The 13,595-nt window shown below is 49.2% G+C and overlaps 1 long non-coding RNA gene across 1 annotated transcript in view; it reads left to right on the forward strand.

Annotated features, from left to right (window-relative positions):
• Positions 1-12,993, forward strand: part of LOC148593529 (uncharacterized) — a 65,993-nt gene extending 53,000 nt beyond the window's left edge. Inside the window, exon 2 of the long non-coding RNA XR_015913704.1 lies at positions 12,962-12,993. This is a non-coding gene — a long non-coding RNA (uncharacterized LOC148593529). The remainder of the gene's footprint in view (positions 1-12,961) is intronic.
• Positions 12,994-13,595: the final 602 nt, after the last annotated feature.

Raw genomic sequence — 13,595 nt, forward strand, 5'->3', positions numbered from 1 at the left:
TCTGCCTGCGGCACAATAAACAAGTTAATCTGGGTAGAGATAAAAACTCCAAATAGGCTAAAAAAGAAGAACCCATTTCATTTTATTTTCCTCTAGTGTGTCATCATGTTGGAATGATGAATCTAGACCCTCCGACTCTGGTGGAGCTGCTTAAAAGTTGCCACTTCTTTGCAAAGAGACATGAATGGCCTTAAATTTTTTAAGTTTCGTTTCCTGTGGCTTTTCTTCTGCTTTGTGGAACCCGAAGAAACGAAACTTGCTGAACCTCACCCTACGTCGTGCTCATCCTCTTTGGGCGTGGGCCTGGGCCAGCTCCTCTACTTCCTCTTTCTTTGGTTTCAATTTTGTTTTTTTCACCTTGATGAATATCTCTGTTCAGTAGAACCTGCGACACTTTTGCACCTTTCTCTGTGCACTTGCTGGGTACCTTTGTAACAACATGGTCCTCAACAGCCAGTCATTTCTGTTGCACTTCAGCCAAGCAAGAGAAATGGAGACATGCTGACTGGCAGGAGAATGGACAGAACCTCCTGGGTGGAGCAACAGCAGGAAGAAACTCTTGCTTCTGGCTTATGGGAGCTGCAGAAACAAAATCAGGCTTTCCAAGAGAGACCACACTGGTTTTCCTGGTTTGTTATGCATCAGTCTTGACCAAAAAGGCCATAAATGTGGGGGACTGAGCAGTTGCTCAGCTGTGCTAGACGGGCTGCAGGAGCAGTTGCTCTCTGTGAGGTTTCCCATGGGCACAAAGGTCATGGTTTTCATGGAAGTACCTCGCCAGCTCCTCTGTATCCTTGCCTCTCTTCTCTGTGTAGCTCGACATTCCTATTGCCTCTGCAAGTGGGAATTTATCCAACTTTCAACTACCTCGACGTCTAGGACAAGAGAGGCAAGAGGCTGTGCAGCATGGAAATTGTTCAGAAACTTAGGAGAACTCTGCCATGAAGATTCACCCGGGCTGCTTTGCCTATGAGTTTCTGGAAAATATTGAAAAAAAAAAACAAAGGGACCAAATACACATTGAATCCTGGAGTGCCTTTGGTTGGAAAGGACCTGGAAGTCAGTGGTCCAGCCTCCTGCCGCTAGCAAGACCAACATCAACATGCGATGAGGTTGTCCAGGTGAGTTTTGCAAGTCTCCAAGGATGGAGCCTACATGGGCGCTTTTTCCCCTGCACCATCCTCAAGGGAAAGATGTTTTCCTCTCTTGTTTCTAGGTAGCATTTCACCTTATCTCCAGTGCTTGCAGTCCTTCCTCCCCATGCCTTTGAGGAGAGGATGGCTCTGGCTTCCCTGTAGCCCCTTTTCCTGTGCAAGAAGACTTATTTGGGCTCATCACCTTCAGCTGCTTCTCGTGGGCCATCTCTCAAACCCTGAGGTAAGAGAGTGCCTTTAGGGCCCATCTTTTTCCACTGTTATTCTCCATGACTTCCTTTCACAGGGACAAAGCTCTTTGGGGCCAGATCTACGCAAGCATGGATTCCACGAGGACAAATGCAATAGAAGCAAGTTTATTCTGAACATTTTTTTTGTTGGATTTATTATTATTATGATTTTTCTATCATTAAGCTCTAACATATAAAAGAGATATAAGTCTGTCACGGAAACTCAGAATGTTTTTGGACTGGGAGCATTTGTCCCCCCACACAGGAAGGGGCATAGAGACACAGCAGCAGCAAGCAGGGGAGTCACAAGTGCCCATCTGAAACATGGAGCCCCCAATCCATCTCCTCCCTCTGGGATGCCCGGTGGGTTGCAAGGGAAGAGCAGGGATTGCACAAGCTTCACCATGGGATGCTCAGGGGGGAAGCAAAGATGGAGAAAGGGAGAGAGGAAGGTGCTTTGGGAGAGGAACGTGCATGGGAAAAAAGGGAGAGGGAAGTCAGGCAGCAGGAGAGGGCACTCTTAGGAGGCATTTGAAGTCTTCTGTAGCTCCTTACGTATCTTATCGATGGAGAGGAATTCCTCATGTAAGCCTGCAGAAAAAGAAGAGCACCTTCATGACAACAGGCCAGGTACTGCATGGGAATGTTAGACATCTCACCACCTTGCCTGTGCCATGGAGATATGGCACAGAGCTCCCATCTGCTGTTGCGGAACAAGCTTAGTTGTCTTAAATGGTAAGCCTAGATGTTCAGGTGTTGTTGGCCCTGAAGCAGGCACATTTTCAACCCATGGATCGGGTAGCTGGAGTTATCCTTGGAGCTTATAGACATGGCTGGTGCCTGCTGCCCCAGGGCCACGATACCCTCCATCCCCTGGGTCCGCTGGCTCCCAGCGCGAAGGCATCTCCCACCCAGCCCTGGCAACCCGGAGGGGGCTTGGACCCTACCTGTTAGCTCCCCATACCGCTCTTCCCATGGACAGAAGGCAAAGCTGAACACGTCAGAAAAGTCCTTCTCCAGCTTCCTGGTGATCTCCACCTGCAGCCATTGCATTGTCGAGCACATCAGGACATGACTCTGGGCTCCTCAGCCCCACAGAGCATCCCCGGCCCCATAGCCCCAGCTGGGCTCCTCCCTGTCCCCACTTGGTGGCACCCAGGCCATCCTGTCCCCACTCTCCCTCTGGACAATGTCCATATGGGCTGCTTGTTGTTGCTTGTTGGGATGCATATGAAGGAGAGGGCATTTTGCAGAGATGACTCTGGAATGGGAAGGGTTAAATATTTCCATATCCCTTTTCAAGGCAGAGCAGAGCCCCTCAGGCAGAACAGTGCTGGACAGAACTGGGTGCTGCAGGATGTGACTCAAGATGGATTAATAACGTTAATAAATGAAATAGTCACACTTCAGATTCATCCCAAGTCCTTTCCCTGGCTCTGTGTATGGAATACAGCACAGGTGCAATCAATATATCCCTCAGACAATTTCCCAAACAGTATATTCCAGGGTCTTTGGCCATTAGCCTCAGCATGAGTCAGGGCTTTTCAGGATGATATTTTGTGTCCATAGCATTATCACAGAATCACAGAATCACAGAATCACAGAATGGTTAAGGTTGGAAGGAACCTCTAGAGATCATCCAGTCCCAACACATCTGCTCAAGCAGGGATACTCAGAGCACGGGGCACAGAGGTGGCTTTGAAGATCTCCTGAGAAAGAGATTCTACAACCCCTCTGGGCAGCCTGTTCCAGTCTGTGAATCTTCTCCTATAAAGAAAGCCCTCCAGAAGAAGAAGAAGACATGCAACTTACCTTCAGTTTCAGGCACTCCTTTTTCATTTCCTCTGTCGCTTTCTCAAACATTCCCTTTTCCACCTCACTCTTTATACCCTCGCGAATGATGTTCTGCATCCTCTGATAGGCTTGCGATCCTCGTATCTTGGCAGCCTCTGTGGCAGAGGAGGAAGAGTCACAATGATACCCAGACCCGGGACGGATATGGGGCTGGCACTCCGGTTTGGGAAGGACAATGGTGAAAGCCACTTTCTTCTGTACCAAGAGGCCAACCTGGCACGGGACAAGCCATTAAGACAGCGCTATTGGAGGTCACCCATCTCCAGAACACTTGCCTACTCAGGGGGAGGTGTGACCAACTATTTCCTGGTACCAGGAGCAGCAGTTCCTTTTCAGAACCTGTTCATTGATAGACACCTCCACCCAGGTGTGTTTCTAAAGCAAACAGGAGTGACTTCTGGATCTTGCTTTTTCACTTGTTTTGCTTTCTGAGTATGCCACCTACTGATGTAAAAAAGCAAGCAGTAACAAATCCATAAGCTTTTTGCTCTAGCATCCTTCCTTTATCATCCTCGCTTTAGCATCCTGTCAAAGATATCTTGAGATAGCTCACGTTGAGAGCTTGTGGGTAAGGATTATAGGGCAGGCTAATGTGGGAGACACTGTGGTGGGTGTCTGCTACAGGCCACCTGACCAAGACGAGGAGGTTGATGAGGCCTTCTATAGTCAGCTGGATGTTGCCTCACGGTCACAGGCCCTTGTTCTCATGGGAGACTTCAACTACCCTGACATCAACTGGAAGGACAACACAGCCAGGCACAAACAGTCCTGGAGGTTCCTGCAGAGCGTCAACAATAAGTTTTTGATGCAGGTTGTGGAGGACCCGACAAGGAGAGGTGGGCTACTGGACCTCGTGCTATCAAATAGGGAGGGACTTGTAGAAGATGCGAAGGTGCGGGGTAGCCTCAGCTGCAGTGACCATGAGTTGGTGGAGTTCAGGATCCAACGAGGAGGAGGCAGGGCTGGAAGGAGCCTTGCAACAATGGACTTCAGGGGGGCCAACTTTAGCCTCTTCAGAGACCTCCTCGGTAGAATCCCATGGGCTAGTGCTCTAGAAGGAAGGAGGGCCCAAGAGAGCTGGTTAGTTTTCAAGCAGCACTTCCCCCACGCCCAGCAAGAGCATCCCTGTGTGTAAGAAGTCAGGCAGAGGGGGCAGGAGACCTGTGTGGATGAGCAAGGAGCTTGTGGCAATGCTCAAGCAGAAGAAGGCAGTGTACAGAATGTGAAAAAAAGGACAGACCCCCTGGGAGAAATACAGGACCGTAGCCAGGGAATGCAGAGATGCGACAAGGGAAGCTAAAGCGTGGTTGGAATGCAATCTGGCAAGGGACATTAAAAGTAATGAGAAAAACTTCTTCAAATATATGAACAGCAAAAAGAAGATCAGCGAAAACATGGGTCCGCTGGTGAACGGGGTGGGCACCCTGGTTACGAATAACACAGAAAAAGCAGAGTTGCTGAATGCCTTCTTTGCTTCAGTGTTTACCAAGGGCAGCCCTTTAGAGCCCCAGGCCCTAGAGGCAAGAGAAGAAGCCGGGGAAGAGGAAGACTTGCCCTGGGTAGAGGAAGATTGGGTCAGAGAGCACCTAAGGAAACTCGATACCCACAAATCCATGGGCCCTGATGGGATGCACCCCAGAGTGCTGAGTGAGCTGGCAGATGTCATAGCTAAGCCACTCTCTATCATCTTTGAAAGATCCTGGAGAACGGTGAAGGTGCCGGAGGACTGGAAGAAAGCCAGTGTCACGCCAGTCTTCAAAAAAGGCAAGGGAGGACCCAGGCAACTACAGGCCAGTGAGCCTCACCTCCATCCCTGTAAAAGTGGTGGAACGGCTCATACTGACTGTTGTCTCCAGGCACATGGAGGACAAGAAGATGCTCAAGAGTAGTCAACATGGATTCACCAAGGGGAAATCTTGCTTGACTAACCTGATAGCCTTCTATGATGGAATGGAGAGCAGTGGATGTCATCCACATCGACTTCACCAAGGCTTTTGACACCGTCCCTCACAACATCCTCCTGGGCAAGCTCCAAAAGTATGGGATAGATGAGTACACAGTGAAGTGGATTAGGAACTGGCTGGATGGCAGAGCTCAGAGGGTGGTGATCAGCAGTGCAGAGTCTAGTTGGAGGCCTGTAGCTAGCGATGTCCCCCAAGGGTCAGTCCTTGGTCCAGTCCTGTTCAATTTATTCATCAATGACCTGGATGAAGGCACAGAGTGCTCCCTCAGCAAGTTTGCTGATGATACCAAACTGGGAGGAGTAGCTGATACCCCAGAAGGCTGCGCTGCCATCCAGAGGGACCTGGACAGACTGGACAACTGGGCGGTGAAAAACCTCATGCAATTCAACAAGGCCAAGTGCAAGGTTCTGCACCTGGGGAGGAATAACCCCAGACACCAGTACAGGCTGGGGACCGAGCTTGTGGAGAGCAGCTCTGCGGAGAAAGACCTGGGTGTCATGGTGGACGACAAGTTGACCATGAGGCAGCAGTGTGTCCTCGTGGCCAAGAAGGCCAATGGGATCCTGGGGTGCATTAAGAAGAGCGTCTCCAGCAGGTCGAGGGAGGTGATCCTGCCCCTCTACTCAGCCCTGGTGAGGCCACATCTGGAGTATTGTGTCCAGTTCTGGGCTCCACAGTACAAGAGGGATGTGGAGCTGCTGCAGAGAGTCCAGCGCAGGGCCACAAGGATGATCAGGGGCCTGGAACATCTGCCCTATGAGGAGAGGCTGAGGGAGCTGGGCCTGTTCAGCCTGGAGAAGAGAAGGCTGAGAGGGGATCTAATCAGTGTATATAAATACCTCAAGGGAGGGAGTGCAGAGGACGGTGATGGTCTCTTTTCAGTGGTGGCCACTGATAGGACTAGAGGAAATGACCGGAAACTGAAACACCAAAAATTCCATAGGAACTTAAGGAAAAATTTCTTCCCAGTGAGGGTGCCAGAGCACTGGAACAGGCTGCCCAGAGAGGTTGTGGAGTCTCCTTCTCTGGAGATCTTCCAAACCCGCTTGGACGCAGTCCTGTGCCACGTGCTCTAGGTGACCCTGCGTGTGCAGGGGGTTGGACTAGATGACCTCTAGAGGTCCCTTCCAACCCTAAGCATTCTATGATTCTATGATTCTATGATTCTATGTGAGTATTTTTTACACTTCAGATTTGAAGCATGCAAGGTGTGCTTTCCAGGAACACAGGCCACATATCCCCACTTTGTGTTCCCAAGAAAGATGCAGCCCCTCCATATTTCAGTAGAAGCTGTAAGGCTAAATGTGAATTAAAAGATCGACAAAGCAGCAGTCATGGGTATGAAGTGATCCCTGCTTGCACAGCACCAACATAAATGCAAAGTACTGGCCTTAAGAAAACAGAGCAGGGCTAGAGCAAGTGGGGCTGGACTTACAAGATTTCCTTTTCTTATATTTTATGTGACTATGCCAAAGTGTCACAATATCAGTGTTTTTCAGAAAAGGAGTATTTTTGTAGCATAATTTTGATACAAGAACTCCACCCCTTCATTATCACATGGTCTGATTGCTATGTCCTAGCAAATGTTACAACACAACTTCTTCAGAGCCTCCAAGTATTACATGAGGAGAAGCTGGTTCAGGCTAGCACCAGCAGAGCCAGTGTGTGCAATTGTAACAAGTCAAGCAGTTTGCAAGGAAGCGGATTGGATACTTCATGTATTTAAGAAAACTGGGGATTTTGCATATGATCTAATCCAACCTGAACCAAACTGATAGACTTGTTGGAGAAACCAGAAAGGCCACGCAGTTCTTTGCCTGGTATTAGGGAGAAACCCTTTGGTCTTAAAATCATAGGGATCTGATTAGTGTGTTGGGAAATGCAGGTAATAACTCCTATTGCTTTTTCATACATAGCCTGCAATCACAAATGAGCATGATGCCATCCTAAAACAGAATGAAACTGTGAAGAAGAGTGAATCACTGAAGAGAAAACTACAGGTAAGGGCAGAGAGACCCAGGACATGTCTGGCCTATCTTGTGAATCTCCCGTTTTTAGATTTGGATGGCATGTCTGTTTGACATTCTGGTAATAATCATTATTAGATGTTTCCCGTGAAGGCTGGTCATTATCTAGCAGCTTCTGATTCCCTCCCAAATCTCCCATATCTCTCCATTTGGGATTCACTGGTCTTCCTAGCCTTCCCCAGCTTAATTTTTGGCCACATGCAGGAAATCTAGAAAGTAGCTGGATTTCCAGGATGACGTTTGATTCCAATTTTGTTTCACAAAAAAGGAAGAACCCAAATCAGCTCACTCTGTTGTAGGTACAGAAGGAAAGAGAGCAGCAATACCAATGGCATCAGCTTTGAGCTGGTCCATGACAGGAGTGTGGCTGCCCAAGAGCACACCAGCAATTACTATAAGCTAATTAATATATTAAAAATATATGTGCCACTAGCAGGTGACGCATGTAAGCTTGTCACATTTGTGTTGCAGGCAAGACTTCCCAGCGACTCTGCAGTCCTGCAAAAGGAGGATCTTGTGTACACAGTGAGCGCCCGGGAGTACTGGCAGGGCAAGAAGCTCAGCAAGGAGGAAACAGGTGACATTCAGGTTTTCTCTCTGTGTGAACCATGTCGTGGCTCTCTGAATGCTTCTTGACCCAAACTGAACTGTGGAGCAGCTGGCACAAATCCCCACAACTAGAACAGCGTGGCTGATTTGGCAAAGGACACGAGGCTGCACGGCCACAAAAGGAGCTGTCATGGGATAGGAGAGGGTAGGAGAAGGGGGGCAGTGAGGGTCCAAGAATGTGCAAGAAGAGCTATGGGAAGTCCTGAGAGAACCTCAGGAATTGCTTTTTTCTCTCTCTCTCTCTCTCCAAATTCATTGTTTAAGATCAACACGGACAAGTGCAGGGTCTTGCCCCAGGGGAGGAATAACCCCAGGCACCAGCACAGATTAGGGGTTGACCTGCTGGGAAGCAGCTCCATGGAGAGGGATTTGGGAGTCCTGGCTGACACCAAGTTCCCCGTGAGGCAGCAACGTGCCCTGGTGGCCAAGAAGGCCAATGGGCTCCTGGCTGCAGCAGGAGGAGCGTTGGCAGCAGGGCCAGGGAGGGGATCCTGCCCCTCTGCTCAGCCCTGGGGAGGCACCTGGAGCCCTGGGGGCAGCTCTGGGCTCCCCAGGACAAGAGGGACCTGGAGCTGCTAGAGAGAGGCCAGCGCAGGGCCACGAAGGTGATGGAGGGACTGGAGCAGCCGTCGTGTGAGGAAAGAGTGAGCGAGCGGGGCCTGTTGAGCCTGGAGAAGAGAAGGCTGAGAGGGACCTGAGCAACATGGACAAGTAGCTGAGGGGAGAATGTAGGGAGGATGGGGCCAGGCTCTGCTCGGTGGTGGCCAGTGACAGGACAAGGGGTAACGGGGTACAAATCGAACCCCAGGAAGCTCCATGTCCATCTGGGGTTGGACTGGATGATCCCTAGAGGTCCCTTCCAACATCATCCATTCTGTGATTCCTTGAGCATATCAAATAGCATGGAGCTGACACTCTGAGCACACCTTGACCTTACGCCATCTTCATGATTCTGCTTTAGTGGCAGTGCGTTGAGCTTTTCCCTTTTCCCAGAGCATTAATCTCTCAGCCTGTGCCAGACTGCATTGATGGCATTCTTATTTCCTGATCTGAAGATTGTACAGTTCCAAATACCTTTCCCTGAACCTTGGCGCTTTAAGTTATCAGCCATTCTCAGAATTGCTTTAAACAACGTGAGGTAACTTTTGATATAATACTTTGTCCTCTCAAAGCCTTCTGTCTTGGCATGAGTTTGTTTTGTTTTTATTAATTTCTACTGGACTTCTCTGTTTTGAAAGACTGTCCCCCCTTTTTTGCTAGAGCAACCTCCTGCCCCCAAGGTGCTGTACATGCAGTGCTGTAGAGCCCATCCAGGTCAGGGTGACCCTGCATGTGCCTGCCATGTGCCCACCTTCTCCTCTGATGGACCAGCATTGTACAAACTGATCCAACTGAAAACAAACCCTTAAAGGCCCTTCCCGGACACCCAGGATCTCTCACTGGCCTTCTCAGGGCACCCAAAGGGATTGCAGTAAAACACTTGTGAAATGTTCATCTCCCTGGTGTTCGGCAGGAGGAATGTGTTTCCATGATGGGGTTTTAAGAGGTTTCCATGGATCACCTCCTCCGTGCAGCTCTTCGCAGAATTTGTCACTCTGACCTGTGGCTCTGGCTGGCACTGCCCACACGAGGACTGTCCATCTGTGTTCACTGGCATGGGCACTTGGCCGTGAGCCCCTTCCAAGAAGCCATGGGGCTCTAGTTTCTCCTCGGAGAGCACTTTGGTTCCCATTAGGCTCCTCTTCTTCACATTAGACAGCAAAAGGGAAGACCAGTGGCGGAAAGACTCGCTAGAGGAAGGCAAATAACCACCCAACAGAGCTAAAATGGAAACCATTTTCCACCTGTAACTTAACATGAAAGAGCACTGCATGCCATGGAGCAGCTATTGATTGCAGTGTACAGCAGATGTGGGGAGTGGGAATATGTCATAGCACCCCACAACCTGGGTCACGTCACTGAGCGAGTGACTTGGGAGGGGACAAGTTGCTGTGTCCATGTTTCCTCTGTCATTCCCATATCCCCCTCTCAGGATCCAGCTGGGCACCCGGGCCACACTGAAAGGCAATCTGCTTGAATTCAAATCCATGGTGCAAAAGAAGATGGGAGAAAAGGAGAATTTGTTGGCTAACGGCTGCCTTCCCAAGTTCCTCCAACAGGAGGTAGGCTCACATTGTGAGGGATGTATCAGAAACATGCACGCTCAGATCCATGAGGATGGCCCTGCTGACTGGTGCTCTCCAGTGGGGGGTTCCACAGGTGGGAACGAGCTATGGCAGAAGGGAAAGGAGGGGAGCATAGTCCTTGTAGGACCTGTGGAGGCCAAGACCTGGGTGAGTGAAGAAGAATCACACGAGCAGTTCTGACTTGTCTTTTGCAAGCATGGTATTCAGGAAGGGATGGACTTAATGCATTTGATCTTAAATTGTGACACAGCCTTCCTGGATGGACACCCACGTCCATAGTTCAGAACATGATGGAAAGGTGATGTTCATTGACACCATCATCTGCTGAACGTCAAACATAAATTTTGACTTTTTTTATAAGATTAGCACTACGAGGTCGTTAGCTTAGATGACTTCTGTGATGACAATGACAATGTCAAGCTTCTTAAACTCTTCTTGCAGATGGACTTCATTATCAGTGAGACTGAACAGCTCATCCTCCAGAGGAAAGCAAATATTTATCGCTCCCTTGCACTGTCCATCCAAGGAGATCTACTGCTATTTTATGAAGGTAGGAGCAGTCACCTTCTTCCTTTTTGTGCTGGAAGTTTTGTTTTGATTTATACAAAATCATCCCAATGGGGGCTCAGAAGAAGCGTCCAGGCTTACAGTTTGCTTAGAGAAAGCCTGGGAACAGAGATTGAAAAGACCCTTTCTTAATCATTCATTCAGAGAGGATTCTGAGGTCCAAAGTGGATTATGCTCAAATAAAGGAAAAATAGCTGCCTGCTCTCTTCTAATTTTCTTCTTCTTGAAAATTAAGGATGTATTTTTCTAGACTTAAGTCATTCTTATTTAGATATCTTTGACGGGATGCTAAAGCAAGGATGGCAAAGGAAGGACGCTACAGCAAAAAGCTTATGGATTTGTCACTGCTTGCTTTTTTACATCAGTAGGTGGCATACTCAGAAAGCAAAACAAGTGAAAAAGCAAGATCCAGAAGTCACTCCTGTTTGCTTTAGAAAAACACCTGGGTGGAGATGTCTATCGATGAACAGGTTCTGAATAGGAACAGCTGCTCTTGGCACCAGGAAATAGTTGGTCACACTTTGCCCTGAGTAGGCAAGTGTCCTGGAAATGGGTGTCCTCCAATAGTGCTGTCTTAATGGCTTGTCCCGTGCCAGCTTGGCCTCTTGGTGCAGAAGAAAGTGGCTTTCACCATTCTCCTTCCCCAGGCCAGAGTGCCAGCCCTTCTCCCCACATCCGTCCCGGGTCTGGGTATCATTGTGGCTCTTCCTCCTCCACCACAGAGGCTGCCAAGATACGAGGATCGCAAGCCTATCAGAGGATGCAGAACATCATTCGCGAGGGTATAAAGAGTGAGGTGGAAAAGGGAATGTTTGAGAAAGCGACAGAGCAAATGAAAAGGGAGTTCCAGAAACTGAAGGTAAGTTGCGTGTCTTCTTCTTCTGCAGGGCTTTCTTTATAGTAGAAGATAATGTTTTGAGGATAGAGGACAGCATCCTGAAAAGGACTGCCTCATGCTAAGGCTAATGGCCAAAGACCCTAGAAAATGCTGCCTGGGAAATTGTCTGAGGGATATATTGATTGCACCTGTGCTGTATTCCATGCACAGAGCCAGGGAAAGGACTTGGGATGAATCTGAAGTGTGACTATTTCATTTATTAACGTTATTAATCCATAACAGCTGCCCACCAAGTACTGACCACCTTTAATGCAAGGCACTAACCGGAGCTGCAGAGTCACATCCTGCAACACCCAGCTCTGTCCAGCACTGTTTTGCATGAGGGGCTCTGCTCTGCCCTGAAAAGGGATATGGAAATATTTAACCCTTCCCACTCCAGAGTCATCTCTGCAAAATGCCCTCTCCTTCATGCACAACCTAACAAGCAACAACAAGCAGCCCATATGGACATTGTCCAGAGGGAGAGTGGGGACAGGATGGCCTGAGTGCCACCAAGTGAGGCCAGGGAGGAGCCCAGCTGGGGCTATGGGGCCGGGGATGCTCTGTGGGGCTGAGGAGCCCGGAGTCATGTCCTGATGTGCTCGACAATGCAATGGCTGCAGGTGGAGATCACCAGGAAGCTGGAGAAGGACTTTTCTGACATGTTCAGCTTTGCCTTCTGTCTGTGGGAAGAGCGGTATAGGGAGCTAACAGGTAGGGTCCAAGCCCCCTCGAGGATTCCAGGGCTGGGTGGGAGATGCCTTCGCGCTGGGAGCCCGCGGACCCAGGGGATGGAGGGTATCGTGGCCTCGGGGCAGCAGGCACCAGCCATGTCTATAAGCTCCAAGGATAACTCCAGCTACCCGATCCATGGGTTGAAAATGTGCTTGCTTCAGGGCCAATAACACCTGAGCATCTTGGCTTACCATTTAAGACAACTAAGCTTGTCCCCAACAGTGGATGGGAGCTCTGTGGCATATCTCTGTGGCGGAGGCAAGGTGGTGAGATGTCTAACATGCCCATGCAGTACCTGGCCTGTTGTCTTGAAGGTGCTCTTCTTTTTTTGCAGACTTACGTGAGGAATTCCTCTTCATCAGTACGATACAGGCGGAGATGCAGAAGGCTTCAAACGCCTCCTAAGTGCCCTCTCCTATTTTCCCATGCATGTTCCTCTCCCAAAACACCTTCTCCCTTTCCCCACCTAGGCTTCCTCCCCTGAGCATCCCATGGTGAGGTTTGTGCAATCCCCAAATCCTCTTCCCTTGCAAACCACTGGGTGTCCCAGAGGGAGGAGATGAGTTGGTGGCTCCGTGTCTCGGATGGGCACTTGTGGCTCCCCCAGTTTTCTCCTGCTGTGTCTCTGTGCCCCTTCCCGTGTGGGGGACAAATGCTCCCAGTCCAAACTGTGGAGTCTCCCTCTTTGAAGGTTTTCAAAACCCACCTGGAGGTCACCCTGTGCCACATGCTGTACGTGTCCCTGCTAGAGCAGGAAGTTGGACTAGATGATATCTAGAGGTCCCTTAAAGCCCTAAGCATTCTGTAATTCTGTGATTTTGTGAAATATGTTTTGAGTTTCCCCGACAGACTTGCATCTCTTTCACACTTTAGAGTTTAATGATAGAATTATAATAATAATATAATAAATAAATACCAAAAAAAAGTTCAAAAATAACTTGCTTCTGTTGCTCTTGTTCTTGTGGAAACCCTGCTTGTGTTGACCTGGCCTTCAAGGGGGCTATAGGCTGGCCCCCCAAAGGGGCTACAGAGAAGCCAGAGCAGTCCTCTCCTCAAAGGCATGGGGAGGAAGGACTGCAAGCACCAGGAACAAGGTGAAATGCTACCTAGGAACAAGAGGAGAAAAAATCTTTCCCTTGAGGATAGTGCATGGGAAAAGGGCCCATGTAGGCTGTGGCACCTCCATCCTTGGAGACTTGCAAAACTCACCTGGACAACCTCATCGGATTTTGATGTTAGTCTTGCTAGTGGCAGGAGGCTGGGCCACTGACTTTCAGGTCCTTTCCAACGAAAGGCACTCTACAATTCAATGTGTATTTGGTCCCTTGCTTTCTTTTTTTTCACATGTTTTCCAGAAATTCATAGGCAAAGCAGCCTGGGTGAATCTTCATG

Source organism: Tinamus guttatus, unplaced genomic scaffold, assembly GCF_059628265.1.
Source record: "Tinamus guttatus ecotype Peru unplaced genomic scaffold, ASM5962826v1 Tinamus_guttatus_pri_ptg000386l, whole genome shotgun sequence".
NCBI classification, from domain to species: Eukaryota; Metazoa; Chordata; class Aves; order Tinamiformes; family Tinamidae; genus Tinamus; species Tinamus guttatus.